At 46.1% G+C, this 22,569-nt stretch overlaps 1 non-coding gene across 1 annotated transcript; it reads left to right on the top strand.

Moving 5' to 3' along the window:
* Positions 1-16,553: 16,553 nt before the first annotated feature.
* trnaw-cca (transfer RNA tryptophan (anticodon CCA)) lies at positions 16,554-16,625 on the top strand. Its single transcript has one exon. It is a non-coding gene; the product is annotated as a tRNA-Trp (tRNA).
* Positions 16,626-22,569: the final 5,944 nt, after the last annotated feature.

Genomic DNA, 22,569 nt, shown 5'->3' with positions numbered 1-22,569 from the left:
TAGCCAAGTTCAGAACACATGAGGATGGCCTCAAACAGGACCTTGGGTTCATGTCACATGACAGGTAACCCCAATTCACTGTCACGCTCTCTCACACCCACTCAAAGCATACACTCACACTCGCTCACATTCACACAGATCACTCTCTCAGACACACACACAAATACACCCTCTCACAGGCTGATACTCTAACACTCACACACTTTATCAAGCTCGCGCGCACACACACATACTCTCATGCATGCACACTTACATATAAGGCTTTTGTGTGATTTTGAATTTGCAGAATTATATTTGCAGATACCTTGTGCGCTTTTGAGCAAAATACAATCTGCAGGCAGTCAATCCATGTGAGATTTTATAAATTCCTACTTTGGAAATAGAACCAGTCTCACTCAAGATTGGGATACAGACCTTAAGTTGTCTCGAGAATGTGTCTTCAAACAAGTTCTTGGATTTACATATTAATGAACCAAAACCTGCAACCCATTCTAAAAGATGAAAGACTTCACAACAATCTAAGTTTGTTCTATATCATTTCTGTTGCATGTAACTGCGATCTTTTGCTATAAATTCTCCTATGATTCTGCGCCACAAACACCTGATGAAGGAGCAGTGTTCCGAAAGTTAGTGCTTCCAAATAAACATGTTGGACTATAACCTGGTGTTGTATGATTTTTAACTTTGTTTCTCATGAATACATCCCACACCTCCCGGTGCTGCCAGTAAACGTTACAATGTCGATGAAATGATGCAATACCTGCAGAGATGAAAAATTTACAATTTCTAACGATATTAGCTACTCATTCACTGCTCCTTCTGATACATGACATTGGAAACTTAGTGCAAGAGGTTGAAAGGAATGAGCAGCTTTAAAACAAAAACCTATTGGATCTCATAGCTTTCATTAACAGTCTGAGACTGGGGTTAAGTTCAAGTAACCTTTATTGCCACCCAACTTTGTTACAGCTTCAGATCTCCCCAGCAAAAAAAAAGTGTATGAAAAGAAGCTTTTTTTTTAAACATCTCAAAGCTCACACACTCCTCCCAACTCCACTTCCTTTACTGTTGGTCAGCGCTGAGTTGTCCCTTTATAATTGGATCTTTGGTACAGCCTTAAGCTAAAGGAAGTATTGCCTCACTCAGCAATTTCAACCCACACACTGTATTCATTGAAGTTACTCCCACTCATTTGCCATGGGGTGGGGGGTGGGGCAGTCAAGAGTCAACCATGCTGCTGTGGGTCTGGAGTCAGGTGTCGGTCAGACCGGATAAAGGATGCAGTTGAGATAACTGAGTGAATCCTTTCCCACAATGGCAGTTTCCTTTCCTAAAAGGGACATGAGTGAATTAGATGGCAGTTTCTCCCCCCAAAAATGGTTTCATTATTAGATTCAGAACTCCAAATTTCTGACCGAATTCCAATCCAACAATCTGCCTCGGCGGGATTCAAACCCTGGGAATCCCCGGAACTGGGTTGATAGTCCAGTCGATAATGGCACTCGGCCATTGCTCCTTCAATCCCCCTGCAATGGCACATGAACTCAATAGACAATAGGTGCAGGAGTAGGCCACTCTGCCCTTCGAGCCTGCACCACCATTCGTTATGATCACGGCTGATCGTCCTCAATCAGTTTCCTGTTCCTGCCTTATCTCTTTAACCCTTGATTCCACTATCCTTGAGAGCTCTATCCAACTCTTTCTTGAACAAGTCCAGAGACTGGGCCTCCAATGCCTTTTGTGGCACAGCATTCCACACACCCATCACTCTCTGGGTGAAGAAGTTTCTCCTCATCTCTGTCCTAAATGGTCGACCCCTTATTTTTAAGCTGTGTCCTCTGGTTCGGGACTCACCCATCAGCGGAAACATGTTTCCTGCCTCCAGAGTGTCCAATCCTTTAATAATCTTATACGTCTAAATCAGATCCCCTCTCAGGCTTCTAAACTCAAGGATATACAAGCCCAGTCGCTCCAATCTTTCAACATAAGATAGTCCTGCCATTCAAGGAATTGACCGCGTGAACCTACGCTGCACTCCCTCAATAGGCAGAATATCTTTCCTCAAATTTGGAGACCAGAACTGCACACAATATTCCAGGTGCGGTCTCACCAGGGCCCTGTACAGCTGCAGAAGAAACTCTTTGCTTCTATCCTCAATCCCTCTTGTTATGAAGGCCAGCATGCTATTAGCTTTCTTCACTACCTGCTGTACCTGCATGCTTGCCTTCATTGACTGGTGTACAAGAACACCCAGATTTCTTTATACTACCCTTTTACCTAACTTGACTCCATTTAGGTAGTAATCTGCCTTCCTGTTCTTGCCACCAAAGTGGATAACCATACATTAAACTGCATCTGCCATGTATCTGTCCACTCACCTAACCTGTTCAGGTCACCCTGTAATCTCCTAACATCCTCCTCACATTTCACCCTGCCACCCAGCTTTGTATCATCAGCAAATTTGCTAATGTGACTATTAATACCATCTTCTATATCATTAATATATATTGTAAAAAGCTGCGGACCCAGCACTGATCCCTGCATAAGTCCACTGGTCACCTCCTGCCGTTCTGTAAAGGAGCCATTTATCACTAGCCTTTGTTTCCTGTCAGCCAACCAATTTTCAATCCAAGTCAGTACTTTGCCCCCAAGACCACGCGCCCTAGTTTTGCTCACTAACCTCCTTTGAGGGACTTTATCAAAGGCTTTCTGAAAGTCCAGGTACACTACATCCACTGGATCTCCCTTGTCCATCTTCAGAGTTACATCCTCAAAAAATTCCAGAACTCGCTGGTGGCTCCGCAGGTGGGAGGAGCGGGTGAAGCCCTTTCCACACGGAGAGCAGATGAACGCCCTCTCCATGATATGAACCCTTTGGTTGATTACAGTGTAGATGTCTGAGTGAACCCCTTCCCGCACACAGAGCATGTGAACGGCCTCTCCCTGGTGTGGATCGGCTGGTGCCTCCACAAGTTGCCCAAATGACTGAAGCTCTTCTCGCATTTAGGGCAGGTGAACGGCGCCTCTCCGCTGTGGACCGGCTGGTGGGTCAGCAGGGTGTAAGAATCGACAAATCCCTTCCTGTCCTCAGAGCAGGTGAACGGCCTCTCCCCCAGGTGAACCCGCTGGTGTTTCAGGACGTGGGATGCATCGATGAATCGCTGCCCACACAGAGAGCAGGAGAACAGCCTCTCCCTAATGTGAACCTGCTGGTGTGTCTGCAGGTGGGACGACTGAATGAATCATCTCCCACAATGGTGGCAGGTGAACGGCCTCTCCCTGGTGTGAACTCGCTGGTGTGTCTGCAGGCTGCACAGCCAACTGAATCCCTTCCCACATACTGAGCAGGAGAACAGCGTCTCCCCAGTGAGAACGCGTCTGTGGGGCGTCTGTGGGTGTCTAGCCCCAATGGGGAAGGGAACCCTTTCCCAAAGTCCCAACATTTCCATGTTTTCCCCATGAGGGGAGCATTCTTTGTGTCGCGCTGGGTTTGAAATTCAAAACAGAATGGATACATAGTCTCTCCCCACTGTGAGGGTTGAGATTTTGATCCCCCAAGCTGAGTAAATTGCTTGACGCATTTTTCACAGACAGTGTACTGAATCTCCCTCACTCGGGTGTCTCAGTTTTATTCCTGCCATACCAGTGATCAAAATCTCTCACACAGACAAAAGCAAACATTTCTTCTTGAATTGAATGGCTGCTGATATTCAAGCCCCAATGATTCAAGTGGCTCTGTCAGAAGATGACGTATCATTTGTTTTCAGATTTCTTTCTGCATGTCTTCCTCCAAAAAAAATCACAAATTGAGTGATCACTGTCAGTACTGTTAAATGAACATAACATCGGTGGCAATTCCTGTATATTGCCAGATGAGTGCTGACCATATACTATGCAGGACGCAGAAAACCCTCATGCAACAAGATAGCCTTCAGTATGTTTGGAGGAAAACTTAATTTAGATTGCAATAACCTGGAACAAGCTGTCGACAAAGGTGCTGGAAATGGAGCTGAATCACGAATATGATAATGAAATGTCAAGACTGCTTGGGAAAAGAAAGCCAGTGAAGTTACTGAATGACTTCCTGCTGTCCTAGTAAATACAAAAGAGACAAGAGATATAGAACGTAACTCTATTTCTGCATTAGAAGGTGAAAAATCATAGCCACAAAGTTTTTATAACAGCCAACAATATCAGATATACACCATATGAAGCAACAGATGTCTACATTTGAAATCAATGTGCCAATCCCTTAAATACTGCTCACTTCCATGAGAAACTACCCTTATAATTTTGAACATGAGGTAAGAAGTAAACCTTTTCCAGGGTACAAACTCTATACGTGCCAAGCCGAGGGAATACACAAGGAAAATGTCTTTGAGAGGGACAGAGAGCATCTGAGCACCTTTGGAGAGCCTGCTCCCTCCATGGAGTCACTCCAATTGCTACAAGTGAACAGTCTCCACCCAACACAACCCCCCACCCACGCCCCTCTCTCTCCCCCTCCCAGGATGAGGAATGGAAAGGGGGAGACGTTGCAATGCTCCCAGATGTTGCCCAGAGGGAGGGAGTTTCACTCTGAAATTGACAGGGCTACCTCCACGTTGAGACGTCCACAATGGGGGAGGGAGGGCACATTGGGAGGGGAGGACACTTTGCAAACTCCTTTCGCTCTCCTCCCCGTCAATGCAGTTTGAGTTCAAGCAAAGCACAGGGTTTAATTTTAGCTTTACACTCTCAGAAAACTCCCACTTCTGTGAATCCAACACTTTACTCCCCCCTCCACTCCATGGAAATATCGATTTGAGAGATTCCAGAGTTGGAGTTGCTACGATACCTGCTGTCGGGGGTTTAGTAGAAGCTGTTTATTTTAATGAACCATTTCAATTCAACTTCATCCTTGCCATTAAAATACTAATTTTACACAGAGGGTGCTTGATGTGTGGAATGAACCTCCTCAGGAAGCGGTGGATGCGGGTACAATAAAAAGACATTTGTTTTAGTACATGAATAGGAAAGGTTTGGAGGGATACAGGCCAACAGCAGACAGGAGAGACTGATTTAGTTTGGGATTATGGTTGGCATGGACTGGGTGGATCAAAGGTCCATGACCATGCTGTATGACTCGATGGTAAGTTCATAGTTCCTTGAAAGAGGAGTCGCACATAGACAGAATAGTGAAGAAGGTGTTTGATATGCCTGCCTTTATTGGTCAGTGCACTGAGTGCAGGAGTCGGGAGGTCATGTTGCGACTGTAGAAGACATTGGTTCGGCCACGTTTGGAGTATTGCATGCAATTCTGGTACCAGCGATCCCACCCTGACACACCATAAACCAGAGATAGTGACTGAAATTGACTCTGATACAAAATCAAATCATTAAATTGCTGCAGTGCAGAAAGAGGCCATTTGACTCATTGAATGCATTGTGTATAGGAGTTGGGAGGTCATGTTGTAGCTGTACAGGACATTGGTTCACCCACTTTTCGATTCTTGCATTCGATTCTGGTCTCCCTACTGTAGGATAGGAAAGATGTTGTGAAACTTGAAAGTGTGCAGAAAAGATTGATAAGGATGTCGCCAGGATTGGAGGGTTTGTGGTATAAGGAGAGCCTGAATAGGATGGGGCTGCTTCCCTGGAGTGTCAGAGGCTGAGGGGTGATCTTATGGACATTTATAAAATCATGAGGGGCATGGATAGGGTAAAAAGGCGAGAGGAAGTGGTGGAGGCTGGTACAATTACAACATTTAAAAGGCATCTGGATGGGTGTGTGAATAGGAAAGGTTTGGAGGGATATGGGCCAAATGCTATCAAATGGGACACTAGATTTATATAGGATATCTTGTCAGCATGGATGTGTTGGATCAAAAAGTCTATTTCCGTGCTGTATATCTCTATGTCTATTTGATAACAGATGCTTTATTTCTGTTGATGTAAATATTGTTAGGGAGAGAGAATTCCTCGAGTAGGGAACGATAAGAATCCTGGGACACCCCTAATTCTGGTTTACTATCTAATGAACACACTTTAAGCACCAAATGTGCATTTATGTCTCATTTTGTTTCATTTTTCTTGTTTTATTCCCTGCTCCGATGACTCTCTCAGTCTGGATGGTTGTCAGGCTGAGAATATTGTGGATTGGGCCTTGATCGACTGAATGTTTTATTGCTCTGGAAGGTGTAAAAGGGGCTCAAAGTTTCAGCAGAAAGCCAGCTGAGCTGAGAACAGACAATATCTTTCTCTGGGAACAGGGAGAAGAGGACAGAGAAATCAGGACCTGAAATCCGAGCTGACACCAGAGTACCATGTTATTAGTGCTTTGATTAGCAGTGCCAACCATCGACCTTTACCTCGCTTCTTATTCAACTTGAATGCCACGTACCCCCTCAATATTTAGATCCAATCCTTGTCATCCTGAAGCCATGTCCCTGTAAGGAGTCTCAGATCATAATTATTCTCTTCAACGTGTGCAGTCAATTCATTCAGTTGTGTTACATTGCAGCACACATTCAGCCATACAGTCTTCAGTTTCAATTCTTGTGTTCTGTAGAATCCAGTTTTGATTGATTAGATTCGATTCCCTACAGTATGGAAACAGGCCCTTCGGCCCAACAAGTCCACACCGACACCCTGAAGAGTAACCCTCCCAGACCCATTTCTTTCTGATTAATGAACCTAACACTATGGACAATTTAGCATGGTCATTTGACCTGACCTGCACATCTTTGGACTAGGACATTTACATTCCGTGTCCCTTTCTATCATTCTCTGATGTTCATTTCCACATCACTACATTGCTCACTTGCCTTGATACGGATTGGCCATAAAAAATGCATGTTCATACATTCCCAGTAATAGAAGCAGGAGTAGGCCATTTGGTCCATCGAGCTACTCCACCATTCATTAAGATCATGGCTCATCGATCCATCGTCTCAGCTCCTCTTACCTGCATTATCCTGACTATTCTAAATTCACCTACCATACAAAGTCCCATCTAACTATGTCTTGAATATGGCTACTTCTACTGCTTCCTTGAGCAGAGAATTCCAATGATTCACCACTCCCTGGGAAAAGCAGTTCCTTCTCCTCTGTCTTAAACCTCCTCCCCCTAATCTTGTGACGTAGTCTCACTCACCATAGAAACAACTAGATAGGGTGGGTCTGGGTGGCATGCTCGTCGGATGGGTCAGTGTGGACTTGATGGGATGAATGGCCTGCTTCCACGCTGTAGTGATTCTATGATTTACCGCAGTTGTGTTTGCCATGGACCGCAGCACCAGAACCTCTCACCTTCTGCAAATCGAAAGACAAGTCCCACCCTGCCCTCTTGTACATGTGTTTTCTAACTGCTTAATCATTTCTAGTGAATCCAGCCCACGCCTCCCGCTGCTGCCAGTAATCTTTACAAAGCTGATGAGACAATGCTATACCTGCAGTCCTGAAAATCATAAGGCTTCGAACGATACCAGTTGCTGATTCACCACTCCCACTGATGGACAGCATTGGAAATACAATGTTGGAGGCAGAAAGAAATGAGCAGTTTAAAACAAAAACTCACATAACCCTTCACTAGGCTCCCTGCTCAGCACACTTTACTTAAATCACTTCAACTCCACATTGCAACAAATTCCCACTTTCCACCAATATCCTGAATGTCCTCATTCACTCAGTTGCTGTCTCACAAATGAAAGGTTTCATTGTCGCTACTGCTCCCAGTCAGGACAAAACATCTTTGAAAGCTGCTCTGAAAGTCCAGTCTTCACAATGACACTTCTGCTTTCCTTCAGTCCAAATTGTCCGTGCTGACCAGATATCCCAAATTAACATCGTCTCATTTGTCAGCACATAACCCATACCCCTCTCAATTCTCCCTATTACCAGATGCCTTTTGAAATGCTTTAACTACATCAGCCTCCACCACTTCCTCTGGCAGCTCATTCTATACACACAACACCCTCTGCGTGAGAAAGGTGCCTGTAAAGTTCCTTTTAAATATTTCCCCTCTCACCTCAGACCTATGACCTCTAGTTTTGGTCTCCCCTACTCTGGGGAAAAACGTTTGGCTATTCACCCTATTCATGCTCCTTATGAACTTCTATAAAGTCAACCCTCAGCCCCCAATGATCCAGAGAAAACAGCCCAGTCTATTCAGCCTCTCCATATAGATCAAACCCTCCAACTCTGGCAATAGCCTTGTAAATCTTTTCCAAATCCTTACAAAGGTTCGTAACACTTTTCCTGTAGCAGGGAAACCAGAACCGAATACAGTATTCCAAAAGTGGCCTAATCAATGTCCTGTACAGCCGCAACATGACCTCCCAACATCTGTATTGAAATGCACTGACCTATTAAAGCAAATATACCAAACACCTTCTTTGCTACCCTGTCTACCTGCGACTCCACTATGAACCAGCACTCCATGGTATGTTTATTCAACAACACTCCCCATCAAATGTGCAGATCCTTCCCTGATCTGCCTTTCCAAAATCTATATTTCAAAATGGGGTCAAGAAACGTATAAGCCGTGATTGAATGGTGGAGCAGATCTGATGGGCTAAATGGCTTAATGTCTGCGCCTATGTCGTTTGGTCTCTTGCTGTCCTGGACACAGTGAGAGAATTGGAAGCAGGAATAGGTCATTTGTCTTTCCAGCTGGCACCAGTATTGAACAGTTCATAACTGGATATAAATATACCTGCATCTAGATGGATAGGCTAGGACTTTTTTCACTGGAGCATCAGAGGTTGAGAGGTGACCTTAGAGAGGATTATAAAATCATGAGAGGTATAGATGAGGTGAACGGCAGGTATTCTTTCCTTAGTGTGGGTGGTTCAAGATTAGGGAGCAAATTTTGAAGGTGAAGAAAGAAATATTTTAAAAAGACATGAGGGGCACCTTTTTTAAAAAAAGATAAAGAGTAGTTCGTTTGAGGAATCAATGTCCAGAGGAGTTGCTGGATGCAGGTACAGTTACAATGTTTAAAAGACATTTGGATAAGTACTTGAATAGGAAAGGTTCGGAGGGTTATAGGCCAATCATTGGCAGGTGGGACCAGTTTAGTTTCAGAAACACCGCCAGCATGGACTAGTTCACCTGAATGGTCTGTTTCTGTGCTGTATGACTCTCTAACTGTTCTGTACTGGTTTTAAAACCATTTTTTTGCCTTCTCCCATAACTTCTTTGTTCTTCAAAGTCACATGAACTCAGCCTTGAATACATTCACTAACCGACCTAACTGCAGGAAGATATCCCCACTTCTGAACTCAATTCCTCTTGCTGATATACCATTTGCTTTGCTCATTGCTTGCTACACTTTCTGACAACTGGCAGTGACTGGTGTAGAAGGACACTGAGGCCCCATGGTCTATCCACACATCACTCCTGATGAAGGGCTCGTGCCCGAAACGTCGACTCTCCTCCTCCTCAGTTGCTGCCTGACCTACTGTGAATTTCCAGCGCCACAATATTCAACTGTGATCTCCAGCATCTCACTTTCACCACATCTCAACAGATCACCATTTAAACAATGCACCTCCTTTCAGTTTTTTTTATACTGCAAAGGCTAGAACTTCACATTGTGGTACTGCATTTTCCATGTGTTTGCAAGTTGACACACAGACTGGATCAACTTTTCCAGAGTCTGGCCCCTGCCTCGGTTCACTCTTGAACCCCAGAATGAAAAGGTGGTGAGAAAAACACTGTTGTACTCACAAATGTTAGACAGAGGAAGGAAGTTACAGTCTGGGGTGAAGTTTAACCTTATGCAGAGAGAAGAGACCAACAGCAGCTTCAGAGCTCATGGTCCAACCTCCGCATTTTCACAATGGCCTGCTCTGGAGGCCATTGTCCACTGCAAGCTTGTCCACTGCTCCACGGAAATTGGCTCGTGTGCCGTTTCTGCGTACTCCCAAGAGGATAAGCAGTGCTTGCTGACACCGCGGAGCATGCTCAGTGTGCAGGAATTTGTTACAAATTTTAAAGTTAAAAATCACAAAGCACCTGGTGATAGTCCAACAGACTTATTTGGAAGCACTAGCTTTCAGAGCGCTGCTCCTCCATCAGGTGGTTGTGGAGTATAAGATCGTAAGACCCAGAATTTATGATCTTACGATCTTATATTCCACAACCACCTGATAAAGTAGCAGCGCTCCGAAAGCTAGTGCTTCCAAACAAGCCGATTGGACTAACCTGGTGTTGTGTGATTTTTTAACTTCGTACACATTAGTCCAACACGGGCACCTCCCGATCATGACAAATATTAAGCGTCCAAATGCGAATACGAGAGAAAAATGCCGAAGCTATTTTATTTTGCCGATCTTTTTTCCCTGTGCCTCGACATTTTATTTCTTTTGCATTTTGTTTGGCTGCTCAACGTTTCTGTCTTTTCCCCAGGATAGAGGTATTCCAAAACTAGAGGGTAAAGGTTTAGGGTGTGGGGAAAGATTTTAAAAGATTTAAACGACTCGGACGAGAACATTCACCCCTTACTGGGGGAAAGTGAGGACTGCAGATGCTGGAGATTAGGGTCGAGATTGTGGAGCTGGAAAAGCACAGCAGGTCAGGCAGCATCCGAGAAGCAGGAGACTCGACGTTTCGGGCAAAACCCTTCGTCAGGAAATAGCCATGGGGAACTGCAGGGCTGTAGCGTAAACGAGTGAGTCTAAATGAGATGCTGTTGGGAAGGTCGGTGTGAATGGCCTGTAGGGATGATATGGTTCCACTACCTTAGCCATGCGTATTTTGAGAAATGTGGGAGGAGTGGGTTCCAGTTCGTGGGACATTGACACGAGTCCTGGAGAAGGTGGCATTTGTGCTGTCTCTCTCTTCACATTCTGCCCCCTGTCCATTTTCTCCCCATCCATTGCCCCCTGCCCATTCTCTCTCCTCACACTGCACCCTCTATTCTCTCCCCCAACCCTCTGAACCCCTGTCCATTTCCCTCCCTTCTCCACCACCATCAGCGAATCCCTCACCGCCTCCCCCCACCCCCCCCCCCCCCCCCCCCGCCGACCCCCACAATCGTCCTTTCTCGTGCCTCAGCCCTCTTTGATCGCTGTATGAAGTCTTTCTCAGGGAAGAGAGAGAATGGATGGTGATGACTTTACCTGGGAAACACGGCATGTGAGAAATAGCTGATTTTTAAAATTGAGAATAACTAAAACCATATATTCAGAAACTTCGTTACAGTCGGGAAGAATGTTATTTTTTTTTCAAAACAATAGCTGCACAAATCTTTCTGAAACTTGCATTGATGTATGTGCAGTTAGGCCACAACAAAGGACAGGCTGTAAGGAGTGAATGAGTGAATAAAAGACAAGTCCAACCTTGCTCTCGAGGAGAAGGTGAAAAATGCAGATGCTGGAGATCAGAGTCGAGAGTGTGGTGTTGGAAAAGCACAGCAGGTCCGACAGCATCCAAGGAGCAGGCGAATCGACGTTTCGTGCATAAGCACTTGGCACTCGGCCATCGCTCCTTCAATCCCCCTGCGATGGCGCGTGAACGCACTGGTGCCTCCGCAGGTGGGAGGAGCAGGTGAAGCCCTCCCGGCACTGACAGCAGGTGAATGGCCTCTCTCCGGTGTGGACCCACTGGTGGGTCAGCAGTGCAGCTGACTGAGTGAAACCCCTCCCGCACATGGGGCACGTGAATGGCTTCTCTCACTTGTGGACTCACTCATGCGTCTGCAGATGGCTGATCCGACTGAAGCCCTTCCTACACACTGAGCAGGTGAATGGCCTCTCCCGGTGTGAATGCGTCTATGGGTTTCCAGCAGGGATGGGGAAGGGAATCCATTCCCACAGACCCCACATTTCCAAGGTTTCCCCTTTGGAGGGAGCTTCCGTTGTTTTGCTCTGGGATTGAAATTACAAACAGAACGGGTACATAGCCTTTCCCACCTTGAGGGGTGAGACTTTGATTCCTCCAAGCTGAGTAAATGGTTTGAAGCACTTTTCACAGTCAGCGCACTGAATCTCCCTCACTCGGTGTCTCAGTATTCTTCCTGCCACAGGACTGTCCAAAATCTCTCAAACAAACAAAAGCAAACATGCCTTCTTGATTGGAATGGCTGCTGATATTCAAGTCCCAATGAATCAAGTGGCTCTGTCAGAAGTTGATGTATCATTTGCTATAAGATTTCTTTCTGCACGTCTTCCTACAAAGAAAAATCACAAAATAAGTGATCACTGTCAGTACAGTTAATGAACATAACATTGGTGGCAATTCCTGTAGATTGCGAGATGTCTGCTGATCACATATTATCCAGGCCACAGAAACCTGAAAACCCTCATGCAGCCAGATCGGCTTAGCTGTGCATGGAGGAAAACTTCATTTCAGTGACAATAACATGGAAGAAACTGCCTACAAAGATGCTGGAAATGGAGCTGAATCAAGGATATGAAAATGAAATGTTAAGGCTGCTTGAGAAAAGAAAGGCAGTAAAAATGCTGAATGACTTCCTGCTAACCTATTAAATAAAAAATTATGACAAAAAAAGGACGTAACTCCATTACTACATTAGAAGGTGAATAATAATTACAAAGAAACTTTTACAACAGCCAACAGTATCAGATATACACCATATTGAACAAAGAACAAAGAAAGTTTACAGCCCAGGAACAGGCCCTTCAAGCCTGAGCCGATCCAAATGTACTGTCTGAACCTGTCGGTCAATTCCTAAGCATCTGTATCCCTCTACTCCCCACCCACTCATGCATTTATCCAGACGCATCTTTCATGAATCGACCGTGCCTGCCTCTACCACCTCTGCTGGCAACGCGTTCCAAACGCCCACCACCCTCTGTGTGAAGTAAAACGCGTTTTCGCTTTGAATAAGTGCTGCCCCTGCCGCGTTCATTGTAACGGGAGCTCTGCCCCAGCCCTGACTCAGGCAGTCGGATCTCGTTTAATGAAGCTGCTTTTTGAGAGTATTGACTGGCCGTTTTTGCACAAGGCAGTGTAAGAAACAAGGGGTCGTCCGGGATTTGAACCCGTGATCTCTCGCATGCTCACGCACCAGAAGGCCGGAAGCAAGAATCATACCCCAAGACCAACGAGCCACAGGCCCCAGGCATCTTACTTTTTTTGAGCAATGTGCCAATCCCGTAAATGCTGCTCAGTTCCTTGTGAATTTAACCTTTTAGTTGTGAACATGAGGAAAGGAGCAATCCTTTTCTAGGGTGCAAACTGTATACGTGCCAAACTGAGGGAATACACAAGGAAAATAGCTTTAAGAGAGATAGAAAGTATTTGAGCACCTTTGGAGTGTCTGCTCCCTCCCTGGATTCACTCCACTTGCGACAAGTGAACAATGTTTCACCCACCCCTACCTCCCCTTTCCCCTGGCTGCTGGAGGATGGTATATGGAAAGGGGGAGACATTGCTTGGCTCCCAGATGTTGCCCAGAGGGAAGGAGTTTCACTCTGAAACTGACAGGGCTGCATCGCATTGTGACGTCAACAATGGAGGGCGGGCCGGACAGCTGTCCTGCAGTTGAGGCACGTGTGGAGGGGAGGACACTTTGCAAATCCAACTCTCCTCCAAGTCAATGCAGTTTGAGTCCAAGCAAAGCAAGGGGTTTAAATATACTTTAGAAAACCTCCTTTGTGCCGTGGGAAAACTCCGGCCGCGGGAAATGCAGTATTCCAGATTCATAGTTACCTTCCTACCCTCCAACTTCCAACCCTGGCAACATCCTTGTAAATATTTTCTGCACCTTTTCTAGTTTCACAACATCTTTCCGATAGGAAGCAGACCAAAATTACATGCAATATTCCAAACGTGGCCTGACCACTGTTCTGTACAGTGGCAACATGAGCTCCCAAAATCTATCCACGATGCTCTGACAAACAAAGGAAAGCACACCAAACGCCTTCTTTACTATCCAATCTGCCTGCGTCTCTACTTTTAAGGAACTATCAACCTGAACTCCAAGGTCTCTTTGTTCAGCAACACTTCCAAGGAACTTACCATTAAGTGTAAAAGTCCTGCTCTGATTTGTTTTTCCAAAATGCAGCACCTCATATTTATCTACATTAACCTCCAACTGCCATTCCTCAGCCCATTGGCCCATCTGCACAAGGTCCCATTGTGATCTGAGGTAACCTTCTTTACTGTCCACTTAGCCTCCAATTTTGGTGTCATCGACAAACTTGCTAACTATACCTCCTCCGTTTACATACAAATCATTTATATAAATGACAAAAAGTAGCGGACCCAGCATTAATCCTTGTGACACACCATTGGTCACAGGCCTTCAGTCTGAAAAGCAACCCTCCATCACCACCCTCTGTCTTCTGCCTTCTAGCCAGTTCTGTATCCAAATGGCTAGTTGTCCCTGCATGCCATGAGATAAAACCTTGCTCACCAGTCTCCCATGAGGAACCTTGATGAACGCCATCCTGAAGTCCAGAGAGATCAAGTCCATCGCTCTGCCCTCATCAATCCACTTTGTTACTTCTTCAAAAAACCCAATCATGTTCATGAGAGATGATTTCCCAAGCAGAAAGCCATGCTGACTATCCCTAATCAATTCTTGCCTTTCCAAATACATGTAAATCCTGTCTCTTAGGATTCTCTCCAAAAACTTGCCCATCACGGATGTCAGGTTCACTGGTGTATAGTTTCCTGGCTTTTCCTTACCACCTTTCTTAACTAGTGGCAACACGTTAGCCACCCTCGAGCCTTCCGGCCCCTCACCTGTGACTATTAATGATACAAATATCTCAGTAAGAGGCCCAGCAATCACTTCCCCAGTTTCCCATAGAGTTCTAGGGTACTCCTGATCAGGTCCTTGGGATTTATCCACTTTTATGCATATCAAGATATCCAGCAATTTCTCATCTGCAATATGGGCATTTTTTCAACATGTCACCATCTACTTTCTCACATTCTATATCTTGCATGCCCTTCTCCACAGTAAACACTGGTGCACAATATCCGTTCAGTATCCCGCACCCCCCACCCCATCTACTGCAGCTCCACATAAAGGCTGCCTTGCTGATCTTTGAGGGGCCGTATTCTCTCCCTTGTTATCCTTTTGTCCTTAATGTATTTATAAAATCCCTTTGGATTATCCATGACTCTATTTGCCAAGGCTATCTCATGTCCCCTTTTTGCCCTTATGATATCCCTCTTAAGTATGCTCATACTGCCTTTATACTCTAAGGATTCACTCGATCTCTCTGCCAATACCTGATATGTGCATCCTTCTTTATCTTAACCAATATCTCATTTTCTCTAGTCATCCAGCATTCCCCAACCTACCAGCCTTTCCTTTCACCCTAACAGGAATATAGTATACATCAGACAATCACCTGATGAAGGACCATCGCTCCAAAAGCTTGTGTGCTTCCAAGTAAATCTGTTGGACTATAACCTGGTGTTGTGTGATTTTTAACTTTGTACACCCCAGTCCAACACCAGCATCTCCGAATCAGGAATATACTGTGTCTGGACTCTTGTTATCTCATATTTGAAGGCTTCCCATTTTCGAGCAGTCCTTTAACCTGCGAACATCTGCCCCCAATCAGCTTTTCAAAGATCTTGCCTAATACCTGAGTCTTCCTCCAATTTAGAACTTCAACTTTTAGATCTGATATATTATTTTCAATCACTATTCTAATGTTCATAGAATTATAGTTGCTGGCCCTTAGGTTTTGCACCCTCGCCAGTATGTACATCCATATTGTGAATTAGAAAATGTCCTTGGACACACTTAACAAATTCCTATATTTGGCAGACAGGTAAATGGGCAGGAGTTATACCTTGTGTCCACTCTTTCTTCATTCCCATCAACCCGAACCCCATTCCCACCCCAATAGTCCAACGGCACTTTCCCCTGTAACTGCCGAATGTGGGACATCAGCCCATTTACTTGCACCCTCCTCACTATCCAAGGGCCCAAACTTGCCTTCCAGGTGAAGCAGCACTTTACCTGCACTTCCCACAACCCAGTCTACGGTATTTGCTGCTCATAAAGTGGTCTCATCTTCATTGGGGAAAACGAAGCATAAACTGGGTGACTGCTGCACAAAACATCTACGTTCTGCCTGCAAAAAAGATCCTGAGCTTCCGGTTGCCTGCCAATTCCACAGCCCACCCTGTTCCCTGGCCAACATCTCTGTCTCAGGTTTGCTGTAGTGTTCCAGCGAAGCTCAGCACCAGCAGAACGAAGAGCACCGAATATTACACTTGGGGACCATACATCCATCTGGTCCCAATATCGAATTCAATAATTCTAGGGCCTGAAACCCATAGTATCCTCGTCCCTTCCACACACACTATCTCCTGCATATAAACCAACGTTTTCCCAATCACCATCAGTTCTGTGGAAGGGTCACCGGCAACTCCTGTTTTTTGTTTCTGATACACAGCATCCACAGTTCTTTCTCCTTTTTATTGAGGTAGAGTTGGAAATTGTTTCGAGAGACAGAAGGAGAGGAGGGAGAGACAGAACAGACATGAACTGTTGATCTCCCTTGTTTCTCATAACGTAAAATCATTGCAGTGCGATCACTTCCCTTAAGCATGAATAGAGAGGGCAGGGAATGCGTGAGCTTGTGGCGCAACGGTAGCGTGTCTGACTCCAGATCAGAAGGGTGCGTGTTCAAATCACGTCAGGCTCACTAACGTCAACTTCTTACATTTCAAATCAATAAAGGAGGACGTTTGCTCCGAATATCTGTTGAGCCAAATCTTCTTTGCGGAAACGTTCAATCACTCTCGTCTGACGGCCTCTCTCCACATGAACGGTGAGCCTAAACTTTATAAACGGTGTCAGTAAAATCCAGTGGCGGACACTGATTTGGTTCAATCGATTTTTTTGCCAAGCGTAATTCACCGAGAGGATGCTGCTGTGTGAAACAGCGTGGGGAATTACTGCAGGGCCTCCTGCACATGGAACACACCGCAACTGATGTGTTTCACCTTCACCAGTTTCTTCCTATCTAGGAGAAGAGAGGTTTGATGATTCGGATCATAGCAGCCAGACAGGGGACAGGAGAAGAGCACTCAGACATTCACAAGCTTGTCACCACAGCTGGGTCACCGTGGCCCGTGTATCAGTATGGGGTAGTGAGCTGCATCTACTGACTGGAAGCACAGCAAGTTGCAGTGCTGGTGGGACTATCACACAGGAGAAAACGGCTTCGACCTATCAACTGGAGTGGCTCACAATGCGCAACTCCGCTCACCTCAACTGAATAACTGTAAACAAATTACTCCGTGATTCAAAGGAATGCTCGGTTTTGAATCTGCATTGTGTCATGTACCTTCGAGAATGATGTCAAAACACCTTCATTGCTGTGATGGAGTATCCTGTTGAGCAGAATATACCCGTTGTCAAATTTCCCACGTTCTGTTGGTCCAACTCCGATTTCACTCAGAAACACGAAATGTGTGACAGCACAGACTGAGGCTACGCAACCCACCTTAGCTCTGCTGGTTCAACACAATATGTAAATAAGTGTCTCATTCTGTCGCCTTCTCCCTGTAAATCTGCACATTGTTACATTGAACATGCCCACCGAATTCCCTTTTGTGTCCATTGAATCTGCCTCTTTGTCACTGTCAGACAGCGACTTACTGACCCCACTCCCTGTGCGAAAACGGTCTTCCTAATGTCACTTTTACTTATTTTCCTGATGACTTTAAATCTCTGCCAAATCGTTCTCGATCCTTTCAGGCCTGGGAGCATTTTCACTGCATTATTTCCTCTGTCTAAAACCCTCATGACGTGAAAAACTTCAATCAGACCAGCTTTCAACCCTCTGTTCTCCAAAGAGAGCTGCCCCAAACTTTCCAATCTCCCTTCATTGCTGACATTCCTCAGGACGGTACCATTCACGTTAACCAGTTCAGCGCCGTCTGCAATCACTTCACTTCCCCGCTTCCTGAAGTGTCACCCTCAGAATTGAGCGTAATACAGGTGGAGGATTCATTCAGACTCGGATTGCGCGGGCGAAACATCTGCAATTCTTGTTCTCACTTTGAACAAGTGTTTCCCTTCGCCGTGTTCACTGCAATGGCAGCTCTGCGCCGTCCCTAATTCAGGCAGTCCGATCTTATTTAACGAAACGGCTTTTTGAGAAAATTCATCAGGTATTTTTGCTCAGGTCAATTTAAGGAATGATGGTTCACCTGGGATTGGAACCCAGGAATTCTCACACGGCTGCATATGCTCGAAGACACAAAGCTAGAATCATATCCCAGACTAACGAGCCACCAGCCATGGGTGCAGCCACCTCCGGAAGCAGCTGAGACCTGCTCAGTATGAAATACACTGTGCATTGCTCCCAGAATTGCAAGTAAGGAAGAGTTTCAAGAACATCTGCTTCTCAATCTGTCTCCCTGCTCCTAGCACGCTGCTGTTTGTCCCGTCCCCAGGGACCGGACTCTCTCCACTGGTGGATAATTGAACCATTTCGTTTCTACTTGCAAGCTGTGCTGGTGGAAGGTAGAGCCCATTCACTCTTCTCCTCTCTCACAGTATTGCGTGAGGCAGGATAAGTCAGTTACAGTCATGCATAGGAAATGGACAACTTTGTTCCAAAGGTCCTGTTAACGGAGAGATAGAAAGATGCTGTGCTGTCGGGACAGAGAGAAATGAACACCGGAGACTCTTCCCTCAGGTAAATTGATATCAGTGCATTTTTGTGCAGCCTGCTTGGTGTTCAGAATCTGTCTTAACACAACAATCCTGCAGGAAGTCTTTTCTTACACCGTTGGTTTCTTTACTGCGGGAAATGGACTAAAACAGCAAGTCATGTGTTTCAACTTCACCGGTTCATTGCCATCTGAGAGAAGAGGTTTCACACGAGATCAGGACAGATCGACAGAGAACAGGACAAGACAACTCAGAGCTCCACAAGGGTGCCAGCGCAACTGTGTAAATTTGACTTGTGTATCGATGTGATATATTCAGCTCAGATACCCGAAGTTTTGGGAAGCAAATGACATGGCAAGGAAAAGAACAGAGCGCCGTTATACGGGAAAGCTACTAAAGACATTAAGTGAGTAGGAGAAAATGGTTTTGCTTCTGGGTTATGATCCCAGCATGCAGCGCTGTGCCATTCTCCTGCATTGCACGGTAGCTTTTCCAGAGAAGTATTCAGCTTTTCATCTGGCGTGTGACTTGCATGTTCCAGAATGACGTCAAAAGATCTTCACTGCTGTAGTGTCATGTGCCGTTGTGCAGACATGTCGCCGATGTGCAAATATAAACTCAGAGAGCAATGTAAACTAGAGACTCTGAGCCAGCAGAAACTTGCTCAGTGTGAAATACATTCCACATTGCTCCAAGAATTGCAAGCAGCAAAGTGTTACCAGAACATCTGCTTGTAATTCTGTCCCCGGGGCGCTGATGTATGTCTCATCCCCAGGAACTGGTCTATCTCCACTGGCGGATAATTAACCCAATTTGTTTCTACTTGTACGCTTTTCTAGAGGGAGGGAAGAGTCCATTCGCTCTTCTGCTCTTTAACTCCCAATCCCTTTGGGGTGAGAGGTATCACTTAAACTTTGTGGGCGGCACGGTGGCACAGTGGTTAGCACTGCTGCCTCACAGCGCTAGAGACCCGGGTTAAATTCCCGCCTCAGGCGACTGACTGTGTGGAGTTTGCAGGTTCTCCCCGTGTCTGCGTGGGTTTCCTCCGGGTGCTCCGGTTTCTTCCCACAGTCCAAAGATGTGCAGGTCAGGTGAATTGGCCATGCTAAATTCTCCGTAGTGTTAGGTAAGGGGTAAATGTAAGGGTATGGGTGAGTTGGGCTTCGGCGGGTCAGTGTGGACTTGTTGGGCCGAAAGGCCTGTTTCCACACTGTAAGTAATCTAATGAGTGGGAAGTGAGAAACTTTGATTGTGAATTTCCTCCAAACGTCTGTTATCGGAGAGATAGAAAGATGCTATGCAGGCGGGCCAGAGAGAAATGGACACCGAGGACTCTTCCGTCACGTAGATTCATATGAGTACATTGTTGTGCAGCCTGATTGGTGTTCAGAATTCGTCTTCACGCAGCAATCTTACAGAAAATCTCTCGCAAAGTGGGCATCGCTTTCATCGCTGCGACCGCGCAGCAGTTAACATCTGAACCTAAGTGCCCCAGATGAAGAGAATCCGAGTGAAACCTTCACTCACTGAGAGTCATCCCCACCGCCCTGAGCTGCGGGACTGCAGGCAGTCCAACAAGGAAGGGACGGTTAAATGAACCATTGTCGCTCCCTCAGTCTCTCTGTCCCATAGACAGGCAGCGGGACGGCATAAACACGTACCATCGTTCTCCCGCCGACAGAGGCGGTCAAGCCCATCGTGTCCACGGTGACTCTCTGCCACTTGTCTCTCTCTGAGGTGATTCACAATGAGTGATATCTGTCCGAATACTAAGGGGCTGTGTCTGAATGGTGATACAGTTTCTGACATACTGATCGTCTTGTCATTCACGTCCGAACCGGCGTGGCGAATTACAGCAGGCAAGACACGAAATCACAAGGTATGCATCTCAGCTCACTGGCATCTCAGAGAAGTGGTTTTGCGATTCAGTTCATAGGAAACCGACGAAGAACAGGAGAAGATCACTCAGACTTCGAAAACGAAGTTCCTTGAACGGTGTGAGTTTCGGTATGATACAGGGCATTCAGACAGTCGTTTGAAAGGTCAGATGCCGAATACAGAGCCTTCACAAAGGAAAGTCGCTCAAGGAGACAGTGAACAATAGCAGAGGATGGTTTCGAGCCATCGACCTTTGAGTTATGGGCCCAGCATGCTCCCTCTGCGCCACTCCGCTCCGACGCACTGCGCTCTTTTCCACAGGTCCCTTCAGCCTTTCGTCTGGCGCGTGGCATGAACGTTGGAGACTGATGTCAAAGGTCTCCACTGCTGTCGTCTTATATAGTGTTGCGCAGACGTATGGAGGCTGTGTAAATATGAACTTTTTCTAACTTCCCACATTCTGTTGGTCGAACTGTGATTTCACTCTGAATAGACGCCATGCGGCCCACCTTCGCTCTGCTGGGTCGACACAGTAAGTGAACGTGGGTCTCTATTCGTATCATTCTCTTGCCTTCTCCATGTAATTCTGCACACTGTTATTTAAACATGACCACCGAATTCCCGTTTGCGTCTAATGAATCTGCCTCTTTGTCAGATTTACTGACCCCAACCACCACTCCCTGTCCGAAAGTATTCTTCCTAATGTCACTTTTGGTTCTTTTCCTCATGACTTTAAAACACTGCCGAATCGTTGCCGATCCTTTCAGGCGTGGGAGCATTTTGACGACATTACTTTCTCTGTCTCGACGTCGCATGACTTGGAAAGCTTCAATCAGGCCAGATATTGAAACTTCTGTTCTCCGAAGAGAGCTGTCCCAAATTTCCAATCGACCCTCATCGCTGACAGCCCTCAAACACCGCACCACTCACGCTGTCAACCTATTCAACGGTATCGCCAATCATCTCACTTCGCTGCTTTCTGTCCCATTGGTACGCCAGGGAGCCCAACCCCGTTTAATGAAGGTGCTTTTTGAGAAAATTGAACAGGTGCTTTTGCGCAAGGCACGAAACGCGGGCTTGTTCGGGATTTGAACCCGGGATCTCTCGCACGTCTGCGTCAACAAAGACCCAAAGCGAGAATCATACCCCTAGACCAACGAGCCACACCGCCGGGGTACTGGCGCCCCCGCTCTACCTCTTGAACCAGCTGAGTCTTGCTCAGAGTGAAGTATAGTTGACATTGAACAGGCTGGGGCTGTTTTCTCTGGAACGTCGGAGGCTGAAGGGTGATTTTATGGAGGTTTACAAAATTATGAGGGGCATGGATAGGATAAATAGGCAGAGTCTATTCCCTAGGGTCGGGAAGTCAAGAACTAGAGGGCATAGATTTAGGGTGAGAGGGGAAAGATATAAAATAGACCTAAGGGGCAACTTTTTCACGCAGAGGGTGGTGCGTGCATGGAATGAGCTGCCAGAGAAAGTGGCGGAGGCTGGTACAATTGCAACATTTAAGAGGCGTTTGGATGGATATATGAATAGGAAGGGTTTGGAGGTATATGGGCCGGGTGCTGGCAGGTGGGACTAGATTGGGGTGGGATATCTGATCGGCATGGATGGGTTGGACCGAAGGGTCCGTTTCCACGCTGTACATCTCTATGACTCTATGAACAGCTGCTTCTCATTCTGTCTCTCTGCTGCCGTTTGCCCGTCCCCAGGAACCGGGCCCTCTCTACTGGCAGAAAATCAAACCGTTTTCTTTCTAAACTTTTCTCTGACACCGGAGTGACCAGTGACAAGCATTGCCTTCCTCAACATAGGGTACAGAGAACAGGAGAAGACCCCGCAGACCTCCACGAGTGTGTCATTTCAACTGTGCACATTGGGCCTGTGCATCAATGTGAAATATTAATGTCGAAGTTTTTTGGGAAGCAGATGAGAAGGCGAGGTGCACAACAGTGCGCCATTATACGGGAAAGCTGCTAAAGACGACATTGAGTGAATAGGAAAGATGGTTTCCCTTCTGGATTATGCTCCCATCAAGCACCGGCAGACATATCGCCGGCAAGCAAATATTAATTCTGTCTAAA

Source organism: Chiloscyllium plagiosum, unplaced genomic scaffold (assembly GCF_037043375.1).
Source record: "Chiloscyllium plagiosum isolate Xiang-an unplaced genomic scaffold, Cpla_swu_hap1 HiC_scaffold_27, whole genome shotgun sequence".
In the NCBI taxonomy this organism is placed as follows: domain Eukaryota; kingdom Metazoa; phylum Chordata; class Chondrichthyes; order Orectolobiformes; family Hemiscylliidae; genus Chiloscyllium; species Chiloscyllium plagiosum.
Note: the sequence above shows the minus strand (reverse complement) of the source record. Positions and strands in the feature narration are given on the sequence as shown.